Below are 18545 nucleotides of genomic sequence, written 5' to 3'. Positions count from 1 at the left end.
TTACCTGAGTGAACATTTAAAAAAATTTAATGAAACCACTTCCTGTTGAACTGTTTGTAAGGAATCTCTCTTCAAATGCATTTTTTTTTTAAAGGAGAAGCATAAAAGTAGACATCCACATTTTTCCTAATGTGGCCTAATGTGGAAGTTCCTGAGAACCTCTGATGACAGGGGAAATGGATGGAGGTGGCCTTTTAGAACCCAACAAAGCACTTTGAAGCAAAACCAGGAAAAACTGCTATCTGGTAAAACATCTCCGATTCTAATGAATGGGTAAACATCACTTTTGTACCCCTAGCTCTGGCAGGTTTGATTACAGGAGATTACAGGAGAGAGGCAAAAAGTCAAGCCTCAGGTGATGTACTGGTCATATGGGACACCTTCCCGGAGTCAAGATGGACCAGGCTGCGTGCCAGTGGCTGCTTTAAGAAAAGGGAGGAAACTTCTCCAAAGAGGTTGTGACTACTAAGGTTGCAAATCCTCCACCTGAAAAACTTTGAGGGATCAGAGGTCTCTCTCCTCTCCCTCCTCCCTACACGGGCCGAGGAGGTAAGGTAAAAGAAATTTCTTCTTGAACGCCGAGAACATCAAATGCTCTGTCCCAGATCGCTTTACCTTTGATGTTTTAAAATCGGTTGAGTTTGCAGGGTTCAGTGCTTTAGGATTTAGAGATCTCGTCAGTGCAGTTAAGGGGAGAACTGCTTCTAAGTAGGTGATTTCCTCCCTTCTCTCTGAGAGTAAAATCGAACGCAGGAAAAAAGGAGGAGTAACGATTGTGGAGAAGGGGAGGGGAGTGGGCAACAGCCCCGGGAGCAAGGTTTCCTCGATTTCCTTCCCCAGACTGTGCGGAAGCATCAGCTCCTCCCCCCGGGCCTCCAAAAGTATCGTTCACAGTCGAACCCGAAGCGTGTGGGTCCCTTGGAAACTAAAGGGACTCGGAGCCAAAGAGGCCTGGCAAGGCAGGGGTGCGTGGAGGGGAAGGGTGCGCGGGGCCCCAGCGGAGGGGAAGGCCGAACGCAGCGCGGAGCCGGGAGCCCCCCGAGAGGAGGCGGGGAGAAAGAAGGCGGAGGCCGGAGGTCGGGGTCCGGCGTGGATTCGGGGGTCCCCATTTCCCCCTCCCCATTCTCGCCTCCCCGGGCTCTGGTGACGTTGCGGTTTCCTCCTCCCTCCACCGAGCCTCAGCGCCGGCCGCGTCCCGCCCTCCTCCCGCTTCGCCCACACCCCACACCCACCCGCCCGCCCGCCCAGCTCGCAGTAGCGCCGCCCGAGGCTGCAGCGGCGCATCCCGTGGCGCGGCGCCCACCGGCACCCTAGGCGCGGCGGGCGCGCTGAGGGCTCGGCTCTGAGGGCGCCGCGGGCCCGGGCGCCCTGGGGGGAGGGGGCCGGGAGGGGGCTCCGGAGCCTGGGCCGAAGCTGGGGAGACGACGCCCGAGAGGACGAAGCGGCGGCGAGGAGCGGTAAGCGGAGGGGCGCGCGCGGCGGGCGCCGTTCTGGGCCCCGCGCGGCGCAACTTTCTTCCGGGGTCTCGGGCGGGTCCCCGGGCGCCAGCGGCAGAAGGAGAGCCACGTCCCCTGCAGGGCGCGGAGCGCTGCGGGCGGCTCGCCCGGGCCCGGCGCGGCTGGGCTGCTGGAGGGCGCGCGAGGCGTGGAGCCCGAGCCCTGGGCTTGCCGGGTCAGGGCAGCTCCCGGCCCCTTCCCGCTCCTGCAGCGCCCGGCGCGGAGTCGGCGCACCGTGAGGTCCCGGACACCGCTTTCGGCGCCGAGCTTCCCCGGCCCGCCCGCGGGGCTCCCGCTCCCCTCGGACGGGCCGGCCGGCACAGCCTCGCGCCCTTCTTCCCCCGCGTGCCCCGCTGGTTGGGGGGGGGTGGTGCTGATGGTCTTGCGTGCGGACCCCTCGGTGCGCGGGCGGCCCTTCCGTGCGGCTGCGGAAGCGGGGAAGCCCGTCCCGAGCCTCCCCCGATGCCGGATTCCAGCGCCGCTTGGCTCCGCCGACGCTCGGAGACTGTGGGCAAAGCTCTCTCGCGGCAGCTCCTGGTGGTGGTGGGACGCTTGACTCACAGGCTGGGAAGCTCTGGAAGCAATGCCACATGGGCTCGAGATCTGTCGCGGCTGCAATCTGAGCTAAGTTTGTGACCCGGGAACTTTCTCGTTTTCATCGCTCATTTGAGGCGGCTGCCTCCGCTTAGGCTGGCCGCCCCTGGAGCCTGAAACCAAACCCGCGGCTGAAACGCAGGAGCCTCATTGACCTGCAATTCCTTCGGTCGGGAAGCGACACTTTTGAGTTTCTAGAGATCTTTGTGCAGTAAAGTTCTTTAAATTTTCTTTCGTTCGACCTGGTTAATGAGACATTAAATTTGAGCATCGACGTCCTCACTTAGAAATCTTTTCAAAACAGGCTTTTCAGTATTTTTGACAGAATTTAATCTTTCAGGAATTCCCTTTTCTTCAGCTTTTTAAAATTTTCTCAATAAGTGATAACTTCTGAAATGATGTATGTGCCATATTTGGTAGAATATTCAGACAGTACTACCAAAATGGGATCACAAAAATGTAATGACCTTGGAAGAATAGAGTATGGGATGATCTAAATTTGTCATGTGTTGACTTTTTTCTTTTAAGGTCACCCCATGGGCCTAAGTCCTTTTCTGAAGTGTGTAGGTTAGATGTATTTCAGTAAAAATGAGAAAGGGTGAAATTTAATGCCTCCATCATCTACTGACCCCGCTGTGTGGGTACAAGAAAAAATACAAGACAGTGCTCGTAACTGAGGAGAGATGCAGACGTATGTAAGAAACTGCCCTAGTTCTGGCGTTGTCAAAGTCGGATGGGAGAAAACATAAAGCAGCAGCACCTGAGAGTTTGAGCCTGGGACGTGTCATTTTCCATCATTGGTATATCATGTCAGTGTCCGTTTCAACAATTTTTGGTTAATAAAGACAGTGGCCTGTGAAGTACATTTTTACATTCAGGTTAGTAACTACTTACAGTACAGTCATCTCTGAGGTTAGGGGCCTCGTGTGAGAAGACATCGGTAGGAAATCAGCTAGGCTCGCCACATGAGGTCAGGGCCATTATAGTGACTAACATTTGTGTGAGTATCAACTTTAGTATTTATAAAATTAGTTCACAAATTAGCTAATACATGTTTTCAGTGAGATCTGTGGTCTGGCTAGTCCAGGTAATCTTGTACTGCTGCCTGGAGGGGACATGGTGGTCATCCATAAAGTTCTTAACTTCACAGATGTCCTACCTTCCCTGGTGCTTCTTTTTAAAGATTATTTAATCTCTGAAAAAGTGTTTTATGATTATAGGTGAAAGTGCATTCCGCAATTATGTAATAAAGTACTTATACATATTTTCATGTTCTTCGTGGTAGATTATTTTGGTATTTATTTGTACTGCCTCAGATTCACACTGTGTTGTGTGAAAGAAATTACATTATTCCATTCAGTATTATGATTGCAGCAAATGGTTGGAAAGGAATAAAGATAAAATATTTAAACTTGGGTTTTAATATATCATATTAATATATCAAAATATATAATTTAATATACATATATGCCATGCAGTATATATACATAATATATATATACTTACTAAAATATAGTAAGTATTTTTATCAGTTTTCAGCCCCCCCCCTTCAAAAAAGAGAAATAGTGTTATTGTCCTAGATTGTGTTTGTGACAGGCTTTGGAGTGAGGAGCCCATGGTAGAAGGAACTTCAACATCATAGTGGATATTGGTATTTCATTTACTGAGAGGGGCTGGATCTTTACTATTTTGAAGGAGTTGGTGAGGGATTCCATAAGGTTCGATGGGCAGCAGCCTCTTGGAAGAATGTGTCCAAGCAGAGGACAGGACAGTTCTTGTTACTGATGCCTGAGGGGTTCTTCATCTTGGAATTACACTATCTTCCTCTAACTGACGGTCGCCCCGTTAGCCAGCAGATGTTTGGATGAGACAATGAAATTCTCTAAACGTAGAGTCAGTGCCCAATATGGGAGTTAGGCAAGTGTATAAGCCCAGACTACCAAAAAGAGAAAATGTTTTCCCATCAATTCATTGGGCGAGTTAGTGGCAGACTAGGAACTAGATATTAAAATCCCAGATTCCTGAGGCACTGATCCGTGCATCCATCTGGTGACAGTGATAATTAGGGATGGATGAATTTCAAAGTGTTGCCAACGCTAATGCCCGATCTTTTTTTTTTTTTTTAAAGATTTTTGTTTATTTATTTGACAGAAATCACAAGTAGATGGAGAGGCAGGCAGAGAGAGAGGGAAGCAGGCTCCCCGCTGAGCAGAGAGCCTGATGCGGGACTCGATCCCAGGACCCCGAGATCATGACCCGAGCCGAAGGCAGCGGCTTAACCCACTGAGCCACCCAGGCGCCCCCTAATGCCCGATTCTAATAGGAAATTCCCTTTTAAGAATTAAACTCTGAGGGTGTCTGGGTGGCTCAGTCCGTTAAACTGCTGCCTTTGGCTCAGGTCATGATTCCAAGTTCCTGGGATTGAGCCCGGAATTGGGCTCCCTGCTCAGCGGGGAGCCTGCTTTTCCCTGTCCTGCTCCCCCTGTTTGTGTTCTCTGTCAAATAAATAAAATCTTTTTAAAAAATTAAACTCAGCATTAAGGGGATAATTTGTTTTTTAAAGATTTTATTTATTTATTTGACAGAGAGAGATCACCAGTAGGCGGAGAGGCAGGCAGAGAGAGAGAGGCAAGCAGGCTCCCTGCTGAGCAGGGAGCCCGATGCGGGACTCGATCCCAACACCCTGAGATCACGACCTGAGCCGAAAGCAGAGGCTTAACCCACTGAGCCACCCAGGCGCCCCAAGGGGATAATATTTTTAATTGAAACAGTTATTCTTCAAAGAAAATCTGGGGCACCTGGGTGGCTCAGTCATTGGGCATCTGCCTTTGGCTTGGGTCTTGATCCCGGGGTCCTGGAATAGAGCCCTGAGTGGGACTCCCTGCTAAGTGAGAAGCCTGCTTTTCCCTCTCCCACTCCCCCTGCCTGTGTTCCCTCTCTTGCTATGTCTCTCTCTGTCAAATAAATAAATAAAACCTTAAACCATAAAAAAAAAGTCTTTTTGTTAGTGAATAAATTTAGTCCCATGTTCTGATCTGTCTACACTTAGTGTTTCACAACTTCTAGTCACAAACAGAAAAGTGGTTTGGCTAGCTGTTGGTGGAGAAGTGTCACAGAAAAGATTCAAACTAGTAGAAAGTGTTACGGGTGGGGTAAAGAAGTACCATTAGGTTTAATAAACTCTTGCTCACAAATTCATATGTTTAGACAATTGAAGGAAAGGATAAGTCCCGGATAGATCATATGGCTACATGAATGCTTGCATTTTAAAATCGCCTAGTACCGTGAAGTTTTTTCCTCATATCTAATATTTTCATATTTTAGCTGATGGAAATGGAGAGTGATACAGAGCAGGTGTCTTAGCCTCATTTTAGGGGTGTGGAAATGCAAATACTGTGGAGGTAAGAGACTGGTCTGTTGTTTTACAAATATTAGTGGCCTACCTTAAGTATGAGGTGAACCTATATTGCACTTTTTTTTTTTAAAGATTTTATTTATTTATTTGACAGAGAGAGATCACAAGTAGGCAGAGAGGCAGGCAGAGAGAGGGAAGCAGGCTCCCCGCTGAGCAGAGAGCCGGATGTGGGACTCGATCTCAGGACCCTGAGATCATGACCCGAGCTGAAGGCAGCGGCTTAACCCACTGAGCCACTCAGGCGCCCCTATATTGCACTTTTAATTCTACTTTTCTCTTTCATGACTTCAAGTTCATGTGATTAAAGACTCTTGTATTTCATCTTCCGACAGATGTTGTGTATTATCCCTTTTACTACTCACTACTGACCAGGGACTGTCAGCTCCATCCAATGCTTATGTGCTTCCCAGACTGCTGTAAACTGGCTGTTTACCGACCCTCTTCCCACAGCTCCGTCTTCTTCCACTCTAGGCCTTGTGAGGATTCCATTGTGGGGCCTCTTCTCATTCCCAAATTCCTGCAGAGTCCTAGGCTCATGGCTCAGTTCTCATTAGCTGCCTTAAGGTCTTGGGGTGCTTTACCAGTTGCGTGGCTTGCTTCTGCCTCTCCAGGCAAGCTCCAGCCTGTTGAGGGTGTGGAATCCAGATCCTCTTTCAGAAGCCCAGAAGAGTATAAACCTGCAGGAGGCAGAGTGAGCCTTCGCAGAGCCTGGTGGAGATCACAAAGAAGAAAAGGGAATGATTTTCATTTGGCAAGAGAAGAAAAGACTGTGGAGGCCATCTGTTTATTTCTTGAATGGGGTAGTTTGTTCAGTCCTTAATTCAGGAGAACACTATGAATTTTTAATGTGTATGGAGATTACCACTGGATTTCCTTCTGGTTGTTTCACCTCCTTTGGGATATTCCATAAGCATGAACTTGGTAAGTGTTGTCATCAAATTTTAGTAAACAATGCCTGAAAGAACTGAATTTGCCTCTTCAGTAATATCTAGAAGCTATAAACATACTGATAATAAGTGTGGTTTGTTTTGACATTTTATATTTGGGAATGGTTATGGTTGTTAGATAAGTATGGTCCTGTTTTTAAAAATATAACAGAAGACATATATGCTATTAACTCTCCATGGCTTGTACGTGACATACGCATCATTGGTTATCTGTGCCCATCTGCTTTGTCCTAGATAGGGTCAGAGAAAGTTGGTGACTGAGCATATATTTCTGCATGCCAAAAAATTTTTTTGGTATTCTTTATGGAATTAATATTGCCTCTCTTCTCCCCAGTAAATATGAAAAAAAAAAAAAAGGATAATCATAGTAAACTTCTGTGTGTGTGTTTCAATTAGCATACATTGCTCTTTTAGTAGGAATCAGATAGGTCCACAATCAGTTAAAGAGCTGTCATTGAAATCTTTCCATTGAAATATTCATGGCATATACTACAGATGCCTTAGAGTTGTAAATTTGTATTGTTGATTAAATCAAGGCTTCTGCATTTTTCTCGCTTGTAACAAACTTAGCTACTAAGCCATAGCTCCTGATGCTTGCAGATGTTATACCACACCAAAGTTGAATCAGCATTTCATAACTCTTAAGAGGAATTTGTAAAGGAAATGGGCTTACCAAACTTGTGGGTCTATAATATTTTTATTGATGAAGTACACAGGCCATATACTGGCTTTACTGTTGGAGTCTCATGGCTAGTGCAGGAAAAATGGGGTTATTTGTTCGCAATTCATGAAGTGGGAGGTAACAAGCTTAGGCTGGTTATGTACGTTTCAGTGTACAATGTAGGAAGTATTCTGCACATGTCGTGACGCTAGCAGGAATTACTGATTTCCAGATGTCACAGACGACAGATGGACGCTTCCATTTAGAAGACTGCCTTAGAGCGAAGCAGGGAAAGGGTTATTGCATTGCTAAAGTTAGTGTGCATCCAGAAAGTTGCGTCAGTGACAAGAAACTCAAGAATTGCATGATAAAAATCACCAAGTAGTTTAAGTGTTCGCATGCCAAGGTGCACTCAACAGCCTGACAGGCCCGGTAGAGGAGCAGGGAAGATGGCCTGCCCCGGACAGCCCTGCTTACCCTCTCTACAGCGCGGCCTGTCATTCTTCCTGAAGCAGGCGGGTTTTAGTTGAGCCTGCTGAGGTTAGTCTGGCAATCATGGATCTCTAGAATTCCACAGATTCTGGTGAAGAACTCTTCTTGGGGCCTTGGCCGTTTACTGATAGCATTCTAGGAAGCACAAATGGGGCCAGACTTCCCAACCTTGTGGGTAATCAGGCTTGGGCCAGCTGCATTTTGGAATCACCTGCAGTGTTTACGCTTCTCCCCTGGGGGGACTGGGCCTGGCAGGAAGGAAAAAGTAGCCTGAAAGGGAATGTTGAGCAGCTGTTTTCCATCGTCCCTGAAGAAAAAGTAGAGGAAATCGACTTACAGCAAGCATCAAGAGGGATTTATGCTAAATACAGGGAAGTTTTTTTTTGAATGTTTTAACCTTTAGAATGGCTTTCTGAAGGAGGCCTTGGAGTTCTTCTGTGTTTAGAAAGGTTTAAGGGAGGCTGTCCTGGAGGGATGTTAGCATCTGTCTTCTCAGGTTCTGATTTTATGACGTCGGCTCATCTGGATATGAAAATCTTAGGAATTAAAAAGGATTTAATTATATGAATATAGAAGAAATGGTCAGTTTTAGTGTTACCTTTATGGTCTCTGTTTACCATTTTTGTTATCAGAACAAAATATTTGCTCACAGGCTAAATACTGATTATGTGTGAAAATCCATTAACCTTTCATTCAGGTACACATAATACCTGAAAATTTCTCTTCTCTATACTTAATATTTTCTCCCCCAAGGTTGCTTTTCTCCACATTTCTTTTTTATTCTAGAAAACCTTAAAAAAAGGTTTTGGCACCAGACTATAGTATTCCATTTGGGCTTTTCAGTAATATCTTTTATGTTTTTCTGCTCCCTCTTTTATAGCATAACTAGACCGGCAGTAGTGGCCACAGGAACATATGGGGCATTCATCAGTCATGTGGTCAAAATACAGAGGTTGCCTATGTCAGAGAGAGTCTGGAAACTTGTCTCATTTACCAAACTCCTTAAAGCAGTATTTATGGTTAAAAATTAATGATGGTATTTATGAAAATGGAAAGTGAACTTTGTTTCATTTTGTTTAAGAAAACAGAATCCCCAAGAGAACCAAGGGTTTCAGGCCGGTGGTGGTTCTGGTTTTTTCCTCAATATTAAAAATTAGGCAGTACTTGAGGTGTAATTCTCTTAAAAGCAGGTTCATTTCGATACAACACAAAGTGTTGGAAAAACCGCTCTCAGCCCGTGTCTGAGGTTCAAGTCGTGTGGTAGCAGCACACAGTAGTAGAACCTACTAGCAAAGTCAGTGTCTTAGGCTATTGGGATCAGGTGTTTCAACTTAGTTTTACAGTACATGGTTTTAAAGCAGTTTTGAAATGTTTTCACAATTACTTTTCTCAAAGGAAATCTTGATTCTTGGAGGCGCTGAAAAACCTGCGGACTTATCTTAGGTAAGAGTGTCTTTTGCTGGCCCCTTTGGTGGCAAGCTTAATTTCTTCTTTACCTCCTTTATCTTCACCTTAAATCTTCCATGAGTTAGAAGCTATTTCAATTCTACTCAGACCCCAGTAGAAGTAGAGAGCAAAATAAGAATCTGTTTGAGTACCTGGCCGGCTAGCTGGAAGAACTAGTGACTCTTGATCTCAGAGTCTTAAGTTCGAGCCCCACAGTGGGTACAGAGGTTACTTAACTAAATGAACATTAAAAAAATTTTTTTATAAAGATTTTATTTATTTATTTGACAGACAGAGACCACAAGTAGGGAGAGAGGCAGGTGGGTGGGTGGGGGAAGCAGACTCCCTGCTGAGCAGAGAGCCCTATGTGGGACTCCATCCCAGGACCCTTAGATCATGACCTGAGCTGAAGGGAGAGGCTTAGCTCACTGAGCCACCTAGGCTCCCGGAACATTTAAAAATTTTAAGCTCCGCCTTTCTTCTAAGGAAACAAACATTGTTCAGATTGGATTCATCACAAGTTAACCATGTATTATGTTACAGTTCTAAGGTTCTCCCCATTAAAATTTTTAGACTTACTGGGACTTGTGTAGAATTATTCCATATTAAATTCAAATTAACAAATAGTGCTATGAGTATCTGCTGCAAGAACTAGGGAACTTTACAAATTCAATTTCATTTCTAGTTGTTGAATTTCATCTTGCAAGTTTCAGGTTAAGTTGGGCCACATTCAATATCAATTCTTGGGGAAGAAATGTGTGTTGTATTTATATTACTAAATTGCCATAAAATGATAAATCCTATGCCTAAAGAAGGTGAATTGAGCTAGCAGTGTTAGGGCGGTTTCGTAACAGATCCTTCTTTGTGTGCTTACACCTTTTTTTCTTGTTGGTGAAGCCACTGAAGTTTGGTTCAGTGATTGCAAGTTTTAGAAAAGATAAATCTGTGTTACTTGGGAATGAATGCTTTGGTATATAACTTTTTCCAATGCACTTTTGAACCTGGAGAGTTAGATGAAAGAACATTATACTTCAGTGATAGAAATACTGAAAGGATTTAGTCATTCAGCAAGTATTTGCCAGGTACTTCTGTGTTTGAAGGGACGTCTGTGTGGAGGTGAAGAGGGAAAGCATACAAAATAAATATGACATGGTTTCCAGCCTTGGGGAACTATAAAATCTGGTGGGAGAAGGATAACCGAGTATGAAACTTCATGAGAACAAGGAAGTGAGGACCAGACCCGAATGCATGCAGTAGAATTGCAGGAAGGAGGAGATCCGTAGTAGGATTCCCCAGGCAGAGAACACCCAGCTGGGAGGGGTGAATGAACTGGGCCTCAGAGGACTTTATGCCAGAAAGGGGAAGGAAAAAAAGGCATCGCAAGCAGGGCAGCTGAGCCAAGACACAGGAAGCAGAAAGGGAGTGGCTGCTAGGTTGAGGAGCACTTGGGAAAACTGTGGGAATCCACTTCTCTCCTGTAACGTTCTCTCTCCTTTCTTCCCTTCGTTCTGGATCTGTTCCTTCACTGTTTTCCCCGAGTATTTCTGGAAGTCTGATTGCATGTAATCAGCTGTGCATGCCACCATAGGAAACAGACCAAGACCCCTGCCTCGCAGCCCCCTTCTAGTCCAGTGGGTAAGATTCACCTCCAATCCAGAGAGGACTGAAACCGTAAATATGAGAGAGGAAGATAACATACACCTCCAAGTAACTCGGTATGCATGTAACTAGTACTAAATGCATACATTACCAAATAAGTGCATGTAAGGCTATAAACGTTTCTATGGACCCCTTTTTGGGCCCAGGTCAGGCCCCACCTCCCCAGTCCATCTTTCTCCACCCCAGCTAGTCGGTCATTCTCATGCAAACATCCTTCATTTTATTTTAGTGGTTTGGGTGAAAATTTCATTGCTTTTGCCATCTTATAAGATGGTGTAAGCACCTTCTTGGCTGGCATTGTTCCTGAATCCTCAAGGTCTATCGAACGGTCATATACGAGGCCACAGGGGAGACCACTTACGGATGAGTTGCAGGGAAGGCGTCGTAAAGAACGTTGCATTCTTTGAGAAAGACAGGAGTTTGGGTGTGAAGCATCATGGAGGGCAAACCCCAGGAAAGAGAGTAACAATGGGAATAAAAATGTGAGTTGTGCTCAAGGAAGAGCAGGTAAGGGCAAAGGTAGAACTTTGTGTAGGGAGGAAATGAGTGATAAAGTGGCGGCAAGTGTTAGATTGTGGAAGCTCTTGGGTGAGAAATTTACTTATTGTGAGAAATAGAGGCTTTCTCTTTCGGCTCTTCACTGTCTGTGACCTTGGGTAACTTAGTCAACCCACCTATGCCTCCTATGCCTCAGTTTCTTCATCTGTAAAAAGGGGATGATATTAATATCTACTTTATGGGCCTGGTGAAGATTAAATGAGTTAATCCACGTGAAGTCCTTAACACAGTTCCTGGCACTTGGTAAGCGCTATGTATATTTATCGTTTATAGCAGTAAGAATTATGATCTCTGCTTTAGAAATGAGAAAATTTAGAGCTAGGACTGTATTTGCTAGAGCCGCTGTAGCAAAGTGCCTCTAACTGTGTGGCTTAAACAATTCTAGAAGTTAGACGTCCACAATTCTAGAGGCTAGAAGTCCAGGATCAAGGCTTGGATGGGGTTGGTTCCTTCTAAGACCAAGAAGGAGCGTCTATTCCATGCCTCTCTGCTGGCTTCTGATTCTGCCAATCTTTGGCATTCCTAGGCTTGGCAGTACTTCACCCTGATCTCTACCTTCATCATCCCATGGCATTCTCTCTGTGTGTCTCTCTGTCTCTGAATGTTCTCTTTTTAGAAACATACCATATTGGATTAGGGACCCATCCTACTGCAATATGAGTTTTTCTTTATTAATTATATCTGCAACAACCCTGCTTCTAAGTAAGGTCACATTCTGAGGTGTGGGTGATTTGGACTTCTACATGATGAACTTTTACGAGACACAGTTCAACCTGTAGCAGACTCCAAGTCAGATCTTTTTAGTCTACCTCACTATGACCATGGTGTGCCAGAAGGATTGTGGAAAAGTGGAGGAATCTGTAGGTCTGTATGAGAAACAGTTAATGAGCTCTCCTTGGTTCTTCTGTCTCCTGTTTGCCTGGACCCGCACCATTCCCTGAACGGCTGCAATGATGGACATGTCACAGAGAGCCCTGGGATATCGGCGTATCCCGGTCTCCTGAAGGGATCTTTTGCATTTCTTTCTTCTTTCCAGAATAGCAGTCTTTTGCTTCTTTCCATTTGGGGATTGGAGATAAAGGTATTCAGAGAAGTTTAGGGATATTTTTATTTGGAGTGGATAATTTCAGTCTTCTCTATAAATTTGGATGATAGATCATTGTCTATAGTATAGGTGATAAAGGAAAAATTGAATACTTTGGGGAAGAGGTAAAAATCCAAAGTATCAAGAGTAACGGTTTTACTGAAGAGTCGATTGAAGGTGAGTAAGCGGGTCAATATGCTGAGGTCAGATAGAAGCTGAGGCCTCTCAGGTTTATTGTTGGAATCGAGGTGGCATGGGCAAGTATGGTTGAGGTTTCTAAGTCACTGAGGACATTAGAAATATCCCTAAGCAATAGAAATTGCCTGTGATGGTTAAAAAGAGTACATCCACAAGTGGGGATTTCAAGTGGCAAATGTACCAGGAGAGTTACTGAGAGAACCAAGGGGTGGCCCCAGGAATCAAAAAGGCTCGCTTTACCTCCCTTGTGGGTTGGGAAGAATGAGGTTTGGCCTCCCAGAGAGCACAGCAGAGCATAGGGTGTCACTGAAAGAATCAAAGTTTCTTTATAAAATCTTTAATTTGGAAGGAGCCTAAGTGACACCTGGTTCCCTGCCTCATTTAACTCAGGTAGTCGGCTTACCTCCACGTTCATTTAGGATGATACATGAGAAGGAAGTTTAGAAAATAAGCTTAGCACAAAAGGAGTTTTCTCCAGCATCCAGCTCCACGAAGAGAATGCCATCAGGTTTGACCAAAAGAAATAGCTAGATGGAATCTGCTTGTGAGCAGAGGTTGGGTGAGATGGATAGGTGGGGATGAGAAGTGTGTGCCTAGATTAGGAGATGGGGAGAACAGGCTAACGTTCCCAGAGTGGGATGCTACAGACAGTGCAGCATAGAGACAGTTGATTCACCAAGACATCCTGTGAAGCATGCATGACCTTGGACATACAGACACAAACAGTAAATATCTGGCCATGTTTCAGGCTCTGACTTGGGGTATTTTTGTCGGGACACTTTTTTTTTTTTTTTTTTTTTGGCCTGCAGATCTGTGGCCAGGAGTTACTCTTTTGTTCTGCACGGTGATCATAGTTTCCAGCAGTCTAGTAAAGCTTTTCCTTGGATTGTTTCCTCGCTAGTAACACTTTATGGATCTATAGAAACTCACCATAATAAGATATTTAGCACAAAATAATAGGAGTAGAATAGGTATATGAAAAATAATTCATTAGAGAGCATCCAGATTATTTTGCATTCCTGGCTAAAAGAAATGTTATCAGTCCAGGAATTCTTTTTTTTTTTTTAATTTACAAATAGCACTAATAGAGCCCTTATACCAAACCATTCAATAATAATCTTTGGGAATACAGTTAAAAATGAGGACGTGAATCACTCTAAATTTCAAAACAGAACAACTTCAATAAATGTCTTAGCACCAGACAACCAGCCATCCGGCAGAAGGAGAGGCCTGGCTGGTCTGGGCAGGAATAGTGGGAAAAGTGGCGGAATGTCTAATCCAGTGTGAAATGGGCTGAAAGTTTTGTGGTGGCCTTTAGAGAAAGATCTAGAGAAAAACCCATGAAAACCACCTATGGACCGTGGGAAACAGAATGGGATACTCAGGATGTGGAGTGTGGTCTGAGGTGAGCCAGGCACATAACAAGGATGTGGCAAGGCTTGGGGGGCACAGCAAGCCCCCTGCAGCCTGGGGCAGATACGGTGAGAGCTTGGTGCCTAAGGGAGGGTTGGGAAGGCAGCGGGTATGGTGGCAGCTGTCAGTAAAGTGTAACCCTGAAAGGATCAAACATTGTAGTCCATTTTACCTCCAAATGGTTTGTCTTGGTACACAGAGATTTTTTTTTTTTTTAAGATTTTATTTATTTATTTGACAGAGAGAGATCACAAGTAGGCAGAGAGGCAGGCAGAGAGAGAGAGAGGAGGAAGCAGGCTCCCCGCTGAGCAGAGAGCCCGATGCGGGACTCGATCCCAGGACCCTGAGATCATGACCCGAGCCGAAGGCAGCGGCTTAACCCACTGAGCCACCCAGGCGCCCCAGTACACAGAGATTTTTATTGCTTCTTTTTATGTAATTATAGTAATATATTATATAATTATGAATATAGTTATCTCTGAGTTTTTAAAGGTTAACATCTTGACACATTACTGAATCCATTCAGTAAATTAACTCTGCATGTTTATTAAGTGTTGGGCACTCTTCTAGATGTTGGGGATACAGCAGAAAGCAAAGTGCCTTCATGGAGCTTGCTTTCTAGAAGGGGCAGCCAGGCAGACAAAAGAAATAATAAATTATGTAGTAGATTAGAAGGTTATAAATATTATGAAGAAAAGTAAAATCTGGAAGGGAGTTAGGGAATGGTGATGATTGATTTAAATAACATGGTCACAGCCAGCCTTGCTGGGGAAGTCACGTTTGAACAAAACCTTAAAGGAAGCAAGAGAGCAAGCCACGTAGGTGTCTGGGGGTTCGCATTCTCGGCAGAAGGAACACAGGCCCTGAGGAGGGGTGCAGAGGAGGGAGCGCGCCCCATGAATACAAGGAGAGCAGGGAGGCCACATGGCTAGAATGGGGAGAGAGAGAGTTGGAGGTCAAGAGAGCAGAGAGGCAACACGGGCAGGCCATGTAGTACCTTAAGAGTAATTGTAAGCACTTTGGTTCTTGCTCTGAATGATGGGAAGCTACTGAAGGATATTTTATTTTATTTTATTTTACCTTAATTATTTATTTTTAAATATTTTATTTATTTGACAGAGAGAGAGAGAGAGCAGGCAAGCATAAGCAGGGGGAATGGGAGAGGGAGGGGTGGGACTCAATCCCAGGACCTGAGCCATCCAGGCACCCGACTGAAGGATTTTAAACAGAACAGTGACATAACCTGAATTGTAATTGAACAAGGATGGCTCCGGCTCCTGTGTTGAGAATGCCATTGGGTGGTAAGGGTGAAGGCCGGCAGACCAGTTTGGAACCTTTTGCAGTAATTCTGGCAAGACATGGCATGGCTTAGGCATTATGGCAGTGGTGAAAGCATCTGGATTCTGGATGTATTTTGAGGGTGGAGTCAACAGAATTGGCTGATGGTTTAGACATGGAGACAGAGTGGGTAAGGGAAGGAGGGGGAGGTTGGACCTCAATTGCTGGCAGGGTTGATTGCCAGTAACTGAGATGGGCAAGCCCAGAGAAGACAGTGCCTGTGTCTTTTTGGTTAATCACATGTATGTATCATTGTTTTACAAACCAAAGCTGTGGTATTCTGAGTTTTGATTATGATTCATAAGAGGACGTTTGGAAAGTACTCAGGGATTTTGGTGCCAAAGAACTATGATCTGTGAGACAAAAATGAGAATTGAAAAAAGTGCATATAAAAATGTTTGAGAATATTAAAGGCAGCAAAAAAGTTAAATGTTGTCATTGGTGAGTATTTGAAGACTAGAAAAATGGAAGAATGCTTGAATATAAATAAGGAATGAAAAAGAGCTTCATTATAGAGAGAAAAGCATCACTCTCCAAAATATACTCCGTATACATACTCATCAATGTATATATACACTCATCCAATACATGAAATTTTTATTTTGATTGAATAAGCTGGAATTGTAGGTTTAATGCCAGCAAATTACTTTCCCATGGAACTCTTTTAAGCCTTTTGCCTAACATCTGTGTGTTTCATTTTTTTGGATAATACCTACAACTTTGAGACCATCTCTAAGTCTCGTACTGTATATTTTGCTCTGTCCTTTGCTTCAACAGCAGGATCCTTGGACAGAACCATTCTTCTGGGGATAAATCCTAGAAAAACAGCAGAAGTTGAGTACCATAAAAAGATTTGGTGAATAGTATCCCAGTACTTTCTAATGGGGCCAATTGTATGACAAGACTCGCACTTCTAATAAGAATTTAGATGACTTTACTAAAAAGAAGACTGGGGAGGGGGTTCCCCAAGACCACTGCCAGACCCAGTGATCCACTAGAAGCCACTCACAAAAAGGTGTTTTAATCATGAATAAATATGGTTTGACACAGCCAAGGATACTGGGTGGCTCAGTGGGTTAAGTCTCTGCCTTTGGCTTAGGTCTTGATCTCAGGGTCCTGGGATCAAGTCTCATATCGGGCTGTCTGCTCAGCAGGAAACCTGCTTCCCTCTCTCTCTGCCTGCCTCTCTGCCTACTTGTGATCTCTGTCTGTCAAATAAATAAATAATCTTAAAAAAAAAAAATCAGCAAAGGGAAAAACTACATGGGGCAGAGTTCAGGAGAAGCCAGGCGCAGGCTTCCAGGTCTCCTCTCTTTGTGGAGTGGCACTCCTGATCACAGTAGGCGACAACATGTGCCAAGTGTTGCCAGCCAGGGGAGCTCACCCCAGCCTTGGTGTCCAGGGCTTTTACTGGGCTCCATTCATGTAGACATGCAGCACCCACATGACTGACTTCAGCTATTCCGAGTCTAGCCCCTCAGAGCAAAGATAGTCGTTTGTCATCAGTCACACTGGTAGTATAAACCATCTGGTCATGCTGGTACTACCCAGCCTGAGGCCGCAGGTACACAAACAAACTTGAATCTGGTAGAATAGAACAGGCCTTTTTTAGAAATTTTGCAGGGTTTGAGTGGTGGGCCTACCATTTCCTGCATAGGGTGGTTAGCATGGTAGGACCTTGAGGATGGTATTAGTGTTTCCTAGAGTCATTATCAGAGCTAACCCTATGGGACCAGATCCTTGTGGAGAATGATACTAGGATGTACCCCAAATATACATGGATTTAGCTAAATTCATAAATGAGTGACACTGAGTAGATTATAAATGAGAGGTTAAGTGTTTTACAGTACGTAGCCTGAGAATCAGTAATTGATGTCATGGCTCATTCCATGGAGCTTTGCAGATACTGGGCTAGAGGAGCAGGGGACCTGACCTACAAGGACATGTGGTGTTGACTGAAATCAGGAAAGAGGTGGAAAGGAAGAAAGGGAGCCTTCAAGCTGACCCTGCCGCAGAGGAATTGGTTCATTCTAGTCTGGAGGCCGAGAAGTCCTATGATCTGCGCTCTGCAGGCTGGAGGCCAGGAAAGGTGTCGTGTAACGCCAATCCAAGGGCAGAAGAAGACTGATGGCCCAGCTCTGGCCAGCGGGCTGGCAGGCAGAGAGTGTGGAGAGAGCGAGTGCCCATGAATAAGAATGAATTCCCCCTCTTTCTTTTGTTCTGTTCAGACCCTCAGTGGGCTGAATAAGGCTCCCCCACATCAAAGAGGACAGTCCCCTTTACTCTTATTTAGTCTGCTGATTCAAATGCTAACCTCTTATGGAAACCACTTCCTGGAGACACACCTAGAAGTAAAGTTTAGCAGATATCCGGGTGCCTGTAGCCCGTCAAGTTGACATATAAAATTCGCTATCACACTTGGTAAGAAAGAAAAATTAAAGAGGGGAGAGTTGGTTATAGAATTACAGGTAGTTTTATCTACAAATTCTAGGAGTTAACATTACCAGCTGAAAGTTAATGTGTATGGCCTTTTAGGGGAAGTAGAAAAAGTACTTCAGTCAAACATCAGATTTTTTGAAGTTAACATTTAGGTTCAAAGTGGTTTTTTTTCATCTTTTACATTTTGTCAAGACTGGTGTTTCTGTATGTAGGATGATTTTCTTTTTTTTTTTTTTCTTTTAAAGATTTTATTTATTTATTTGACGGAGACATAGCGAGAGAGAGAACACAAGCAGGGGGAGTGGGAGCGGGAGAAGCAGGCTTCCCGCTGAGCAGGGAGCCTGATACGGGGCTCGATCCCAGGACCCTGGGATCATGACTCCAGCTGAAGGCAGACGCCCAAACACCGAGCCACCCAGGCGCCCCTGTAGGATGTTTTTCTGACTATAAACACATGTGTGTCATTATGGTATATCAGAAAACTTTATCTCGCTATATAAATATTGGTTGATGAAGAAATAGTATTAGATTGAAGACTTCTTTTCTTTTTCAGATGTGTTGAGTTACTTGGAATACGTAGCCTGAAAGTTATAAATGTGCTGTTGAGAAGGAAGAAGGAGGAACCTCTTGGCTGCAGATACTTTATATTTGTGAAAATTATTTGATATTTTTAGGCTCCCGATGACTCTGCAAGGTCCTGAACACACGATGCATTGTACCTATTTTAAAAATAACATTCTGCGTGTGATAGTTTAGTGAGCGCTTCCGCCTGGTGTGATGGCCCACTTCGTCTCCATTGGACTGA

At 44.6% G+C, this 18545-nt stretch overlaps 1 protein-coding gene across 1 annotated transcript in view; it reads left to right on the top strand.

Moving 5' to 3' along the window:
• The first annotated feature begins 1358 nt into the window (after positions 1-1358).
• Positions 1359-18545, top strand: part of DSE (dermatan sulfate epimerase) — an 83468-nt gene continuing 66281 nt past the window's right edge. Inside the window, exon 1 of the mRNA XM_044244118.1 lies at positions 1359-1457. The gene's annotated coding sequence lies outside the window, so the exon portion shown is untranslated. The remainder of the gene's footprint in view (positions 1458-18545) is intronic.

The sequence above is a fragment of the Neovison vison genome, chromosome 1 (assembly GCF_020171115.1).
Source record: "Neovison vison isolate M4711 chromosome 1, ASM_NN_V1, whole genome shotgun sequence".
Taxonomy (NCBI): domain Eukaryota; kingdom Metazoa; phylum Chordata; class Mammalia; order Carnivora; family Mustelidae; genus Neogale; species Neogale vison.
Note: the sequence above shows the minus strand (reverse complement) of the source record. Positions and strands in the feature narration are given on the sequence as shown.